Source organism: Cimex lectularius, unplaced genomic scaffold, assembly GCF_000648675.2.
Source record: "Cimex lectularius strain Harlan isolate CLEC.00 unplaced genomic scaffold, Clec_2.1 scaffold76, whole genome shotgun sequence".
NCBI lineage: Eukaryota > Metazoa > Arthropoda > Insecta > Hemiptera > Cimicidae > Cimex > Cimex lectularius.
Genome location: NW_019392636.1, coordinates 1,665,002 through 1,672,284, shown reverse-complemented (window position 1 = coordinate 1,672,284; position 7,283 = coordinate 1,665,002). Strand labels below are relative to the sequence as shown.

General features: G+C 36.8%; 1 protein-coding gene across 1 annotated transcript in view; it reads right to left on the bottom strand.

The window, feature by feature from the left end:
- The window catches only part of LOC106669774 (TATA-binding protein-associated factor 2N-like), a 9,402-nt gene extending 6,657 nt beyond the window's left edge, over nt 1–2,745 (bottom strand). Inside the window, exon 1 of the mRNA XM_014399472.2 lies at nt 2,588–2,745. The gene's annotated coding sequence lies outside the window, so the exon portion shown is untranslated. The remainder of the gene's footprint in view (nt 1–2,587) is intronic.
- Nucleotides 2,746–7,283: the final 4,538 nt, after the last annotated feature.

Genomic DNA, 7,283 nt, shown 5'->3' with positions numbered 1-7,283 from the left:
AATAAATAAATAAATAAATGAAAGAGCACTTCAGGTTTTGGTCAAAATCAATTCAAAACCGTATGCATTTCCCTCTCCTATGCAGTTAAGTATTCATCCTTCAATTATGGAAAATTCCAGTAGCAATATTATACAATTGCAACGATAAATAGCCTTTATTGATTATACAGGGTGCCTCGTGTACAGACGTCAATACTTCAGGAGGTTGTCATATATGTCAAATTGGACTAAAAAGTCCCTGTCGTTCGAGGTCTGATTCTCAATTTTATTCCAGATATTTCACTTTTCTGGTTAGTTCAACCTTTCACAACTTTATCCCATATCTCGTAAAATGTTAATCAAATTTTTTTTAACCGATTGATACCAAAAAATCTATTTTTTAGCAATTCAACGTTCATTTTACATTGTGGATAAATGACTTAGAAATTAGGTTCATGTTACTTAATATTAAGCTCGTTAGTAGGGGCAACTTTTCAGTAAGCGCCTTATTTGTCATTATTTACCGAACTAAGAGAATCTTAGTTAAAACTTAAGCAATAAATTTGGAAAATTTTACAAGTTTATCTCCTATTTGATTTTGTGTTTTGTTTGCTTAAGGTTACAATAAACTCGTAACGTTTTCAATGCTGTTTTCATTGGTGCAATAAAATTTACAATAGGATTAAGTTTCTATGAGATACGAGGGACTTTATGGAGTAAAAATGTGAAGGGTGAACTGACCTGAAAAGTGAAATATCTCGAATACAATTGAGAATCAGACTTTAGTTTATAGGAACTTTTTAGCCCCGTCTAGGGCCGCTAGATTCGAACCCAAAAACCTGAATCTTAGTTATGTATCCTGAATTATTGACGGCCCAGGTTACCCTGTATGTACATAACTAGCTTTTACCCGCGGCTTCGTCCATGCGGGACTCTATTTTAATGTACCTCTTTAATGCGATGCAGTATGGCTTTCTAATGCAATGTCTCATTTCTCAAATTTTTCTCTTCTTCAGTTCACTTCGGTCTGTACAAGGTAAAACTTTGTCCGTATGATCCCCTTAGGGATGGAATTTCAAAAAAATCCTTTCTAAGCAGGCGGTTTGGACTGTGTGTTGTTCTGTCAGTCAGTCACGGAGCTGTCTTACGAAGACCACTCAACTTCCTCGAGCATCTCCTAACTAAAATGTTTAAAACTTCTTCAACCGGACCTTTTCCCAGCAAAATAATAGAATTTTTATTTAATTGTTGAATTTCGAAAATGGCGAGAAGAAACTTGTCTGAGTGACCCAATTCAAAAAGGATAGGCGGATCAGAATAATCAGGTAACCGAATTTCCTATCAAGTCCCATGTCAGATGAGTTTCGCCTTCTCGCCATCTTCAGCGTCGAGTATGTAAATCTACTTCTAATAGAAACTGACCTGGAGAATTATTTTTTATTTTGCACATTAAACATATTACGTACTTAAACGTATGAGAAGACGAGCCTTCAGTTGTTTACGATCATCCTGCTCTGCTACCTGTCGACGTCAAAGCACATTTGATAGAAATAGCAAAAGTACCATTTTAATACATTAAAACCATAGTATAGTCAGCTAAATTGGCATTGAATCAAACCTGGTCTGATTTTTTGCTATGAGTGTCAGGTGTGGGGGCTTTCAGAGATTCGAAGCTGTGGAAAAGGTCTAGGGCTTTTTCATAAGAAAACTTTTTTCTCTACCGGGTGGCACACCAAATTACCTCATCTATTTAGAAACTGCCACTGATCTATTGTTTGTGTAGCAGAGTGATGAATAAATTCTGGGTGAGATCCGCTTGCTTAACTCTGTACAAGGGGTGAACTTCTGGGTTTTTGGGAGGGTTCAAGATTTAGGCCTTTGATTGGGTTTGTGAGGTAGGCTTGTAACTACAGATACGAATTGACAAGAATTTAATTTTTGATTTAAGTGCTGAAGTATATATATTCATTTTTTCTTTTCTCTTTGTTTAAATGCGTACAGAATTTTCATTGTTATTTACGCAGCGACCCACGGCAGACGGATTTTTCGATCCATTGTCTATTTACTGTTAATTTTTTTTTTCTCTCCATTGTATTTTGGTTTATATTGTAAATATAATGGCTTTTCATTTATTCATTCACCATAGTGTAGTATATTCGGAAATATTCTAACGTAGCGGAACAGGTTGAGTAGAGGTTGTGTCCATTACACGTTGGCCCAGTTTTATTAACATTCATAAATAAATAAACTCTTGTGAGAAAAATTACATTCCCCACTGATGATGCTGACAGACCGAACGCGTCTGATGTCTGACAGCAAAAACAGGGAGACTTGCCTAGGCTAGATGGTTGGTAACTACATAACTGCAGGTTCCTCTTCCTTCAAACCCGAAGAAGATATCTCTCAGTTTAAAATAAATCTCCTTAATTATAACGTAACCTAGGTCAACTAGGTTCTTTGCATGATTCTACTCTTTTCAGTACGCTTTTGTGTCTATTAATGTCCGATTATTTTTTAATTTATTTTTAACGAGGGGATTTCATCTATGATGATACATGAATTCTCGGGGTGAATTCAGGGCCGCTGGATTCGAACCCGGGACTTTTACCTTGCAGTGTTGAGTCGCCGAGTCAACGCCACCGTTGCGACCACCGACGCCTCCGCCCGATTACTTATTTAATTTAAGGGATTTTATTTTTGTGGAATAGTCGGTCACTTTTCAATTTAAGACAATGGTTAAGTCGAAAATGAAAATCGCATTTCATGAGATCTACGTATGTAGATAACCGGACAGTTTTATCTTCCATCGACAAAAGAGAGGAAACCGGAAATTTGTTTTTGCCTTTTTTCGCTCTGCTCTTGTTATCTTCTATCAGCTAAACACCTTCCACACCATCAGAAATTTCGCTATATAACACGATTCAAATTTTCTTGGTGTTTATAGAGACAGAATTGTGGAAAACAAAATTTCAGCGGCCTTTTCTTATTTGCTAATTATTTTTGTCAGAGGCCTTTATTCCAACTCAGTGTTCAAAGAATATTTTAATCAATTTTAAGCCTTATTTGTATACAAATACAGTTCGAATGTGTGTAGTTTACAAAGAATAACTTACTTTTAGGTAAATTAATTGACAGATCGCTGATCAAATATCTCAGGGCTATAAATATTTTTAAATGTACTTGTAACATTATTTTCATGATATGTGCTATATATTGGAACGAAATCTGGTATGTGAGTATAATTTATTAGCGTAAATCGAGGGAAATATCCCCCCCAATAACCCCGGGGAATATCGAGTACTCTGGGGTAGTGAGAATAAATGTGTGAATGTATTTATAAGTGTGAATAGTGGCTTGTCTCCAGTGACCCCGGGGAACATCGAGTACTCTGTGGAAGTGTGACTGAATTATGGTGTGTACATGTAAGTTATTAGGGTGAATGTTAGAGTTTATCCCAAATTACCCTGAGAGATATCGAGTACTTTGGAGCAGTGAGAATGAATGTTTGAATTTATCAGTGTGAATGAGGGGCTTATTTCCAATTAACCCGAGGAATATCGAGTGCTCTGGAGTAGCGTGAACAAAATCTGGTATACGAGTGTAATTTATTAGCGTAAATGAGAGGAATATCCGCCCAATAACCCTGAGGAATAGGTAGTATGAATGCTAACTAGATAATCATCATGTTATCTTGTTTCTGATTGTGTTTGTTATTTGTGTTATTTTATCCATAGTTGACGAGGTCCTGAGGAACAGAGAAATATCATGATACATCATAACTGGCTGAAGAAACAATAAAAGAAATGAGTACTTAAAAAAAGGTGGCACAATCCACTGGTGTGGATTTACTCGCATATAACAGTAGAAATTCTTCTCGTTTTCAAAATTTCTTTCTTTCTTGTGAGAAATCAATTTTTAAAGTAACGTATTAAATATGGAAAGAAAACAAAAATAAAATTCCTTTTGAGCTGTCTCAGAGGTCTAGGGGATGAAGGTTTACCCGCAGTAATGGGTTGGGATTATTTTGCTTTACTTCAGGTATTTCCAGTTTTTTAGGTGTTTGATGGTGCTGACATACTCCTAGAAGCACCGGTTAAAAACCTTAAAATTCTCTTTGGCGGTTTCTAACTTTTTAATATTTGATTCAGCAGCGAAGGATCATATTGCACCATTTTAAGGTCACACAGGTCGAATGGGCTTTCGCGCTTTTTTTTTTAAATTTTTTTATGAGGGTTCGCAACATAAGGGGACCTCAGGGTGCCGATGTTTTGAAAAAAATCCCATTTGTAAATATGTCGGGTTCGAATGCAGTGCCGCTGGATTCGAACCCGGAACCTTTATCTTACAGTGATGAGCGCCGTGTCAACGCCTAAACCGTTGCGGCCACCGACGCCCCTCGCTCTTTCTTTGCAATGTATGTTTAATAATAATTATTGCACACCACTTATTTTACAATGTCAGTCTATTCTCGCTTGCGTTTCATTCATAGCGTTCGGCTTCACGCCATCTTTAGTAAGAAATTGTCATTAAGAAATACTCCGTTCAGCATGAGAGTGCAACACCATGATAAATCATACGGATGTTAAACCAATGTTGATTTTGAAGGATACTTGGGCACGCCATTTTTTATTGATGTTTTGTTTAATGATGTTCTCTTTAAAAAAAATGGCTGAAGTTCCGCCTAGTTCACCAAGAAGCGTTCAATCTATAAACAAGCGAAAATTTTATTTAACAACAAAATAAACTCAAGGAAAAAAAACGAGACACTCGTATTTTGCTGTATATTTCAAACTATAACTATTTTTATCGTTATAGTGATTACAACAAACTTAGGTTAATGTAAACCAAATTAAACGAAATCAGATATACAATACATGAATTTTAATAAAAACGATTTAATTATGATGGTTCGAAAGAAAATTCGCCCAAAACACTTGAAAATTGTTTAATGATAGAGCAAAATTTAACTAACAAGCAACCTATTTTTGCTCTTAATAACGCGTATTATCTCATCTGGCCTTAACTCTCCTAGGCATCAAGTATATAAGCGATCGGATTTCGTCTTGTGAAACAATCCCATTCTTCAACATGAGCATTTTGAAGCTGTTCAGCGTTTGTAGGAAGCGGAGAAAGATGTCTAACCCGTCTTTTTATCACGTCCCATAAGTCTACAGCATTCATGACAGGAGAACATGCTGGACAATTCGTTGTGGTAATCCTTGCATCCTACAAGTATGGGGTGACAAGTCGTACTACATGCGGTCGAGTATTATCATGCATTAACAAGAAGTTGTATCCAATAAATGAAGCAAATGAGACAGCTTCTAGAAGAACTTCAATGTACCTTATACAATCATTGATCCGTTCTGTATTATAATCAGTTCGGTACGGGCTAGACGTTTGTCTCAACTCCATGCTATAACTGTCTTTAAAAATGCTGTAACTCATGAAGCAAAGCCTTCTTCACACATGGTCTTGGTCATCTACTTGCCACAAACCCAACCGGCACTCATCTGTGAAGAGTCTGCCATTGTTCTTTGTACCAAGCGAAATGCTGTTTGCGAATAGTCTTTCCTCTCGATGCCCCTCCAGTAGAAAAGATCCTGATGTCTAGAGATTAGGATATTCTCACGAACCCTTCTGATGACAGTTTCAGGGCTCACTCTTACATAACGGGCCGTTTGGAGTTGTCTACCTATCGAGGAAGCCGTTAAATGACGGTTCCGTAGTGCGCTAAGAGCAATAAAACGATCGTCTGTAGCCGTCGTACATCGCGATCGACTAATACCTTCTCTTCTTCCCTAAACCGCAGTAGACCATCGTGAATGGTAGAGCGCGTCATACCCAGAACATGGGATATGTAACGTCCATCGTTGGTCAAAGCATCTGTACGGGCAAGTTTTTGACTTAAAACTATGGTTTTAAGAAAAAATTAATGATTAATGTTTTACTCAAATTTATTGTTTCATCAAAGAAAACAATTGGCTTTGGAAAGGGTGAAATTGAACTGGTTTTCTTTATTTTTAATCTAAAGAGTTTAAAAGAATTAATATCACTGTATAAAGTTATTAATGTTGTTTTACGTTTTTAAGTCCGCTACTAATCTGTATACCTAGTTATTTAGAATATAAATAAATACAAGCATCCGGTTGTTTTTCTTTGAGTGTATATAACATGTTTGGCTGAAAAAAATTTTAAAATTTTTTTATTCAAAACTTTGTATCATCCGTTGTTGCAATAGTATTTTATTTTAAATGAACAAGGGAATTTCGTATTTGTACACGTACAGCATAAACGTACAGCTTTGGAATTACGATTCCAGGTTTAATTGACAAAATATTTCTCTTTGACGAAAATTCACGGGGAAACGTCTTCGAAATGTCCTTTCCACCGGAAAAATGATCCGGTTCCAATTTAGACGGAGTTTACACGCTTCGGTCGACAATGGACGTGAAATACCCGATTTCACGCCTAGAACCTAAATAGCGGACAATGTCAAGACCTCTACACCGATCTCTTAGTGGAGGATGCGTCTAATTGAAATCTTAATTCAAGGAATCGAAGGTTAGAGCATACAGGGACAAAAATCTATTTGACCAAATTTGTGTAAAAGGAATAGTAGATTAGCAAAAAATAAAATAACCGTCAGTTACGATCATGTTCCCTCACTGAAGTTGGCGTGAAGTTTAATACTCAAAAAGATACTAAAATGTGCACAGGTTTATATATTCTCGGACAGCAAAGTAACTCTGAAGACTGTAGGCACCTCCATCCAAATAAACTTAAGTACTAAAAAGAAATGGGAACGAGAGGAAAACACCTCCTTTAAAAATGGCACCATCTTTTGGTACACAGATGGACCTAAAACACAAGAAGTTACAGGGGTAGGAGTATTCGGTCCTGGAACCAAATATTCAGAACCCATGAGAAAATACACCAGTATCTTCCAAGCTGAGATCCACGCAATCGAGAGATGTACTCAACTTAAATAAAGGGTACAAAAACAAGACCATAGCTATCATGTCATGATGCCAAGCAGCGATCGAAGCACTAAGCTCAAATATCATTAATTCAAAGATGGTGTTGAACTGCAAAACCAAATTAAACATATTAGGTACGCAGAACAAATTCAGCCTCTGCTGGGTCCCAGGACACATGGGAGTAGAAGGCAATGAGAAAGCGGACACTATTGCAAGGAAAGGAGCCGAACCCTTCTGTGGCATAGGAACCCACACTATCAATGAGTACCTCAGACTAAAGGACACAAAAGAAAATGAAGAAACAATGGAATTCACTTTGGACAC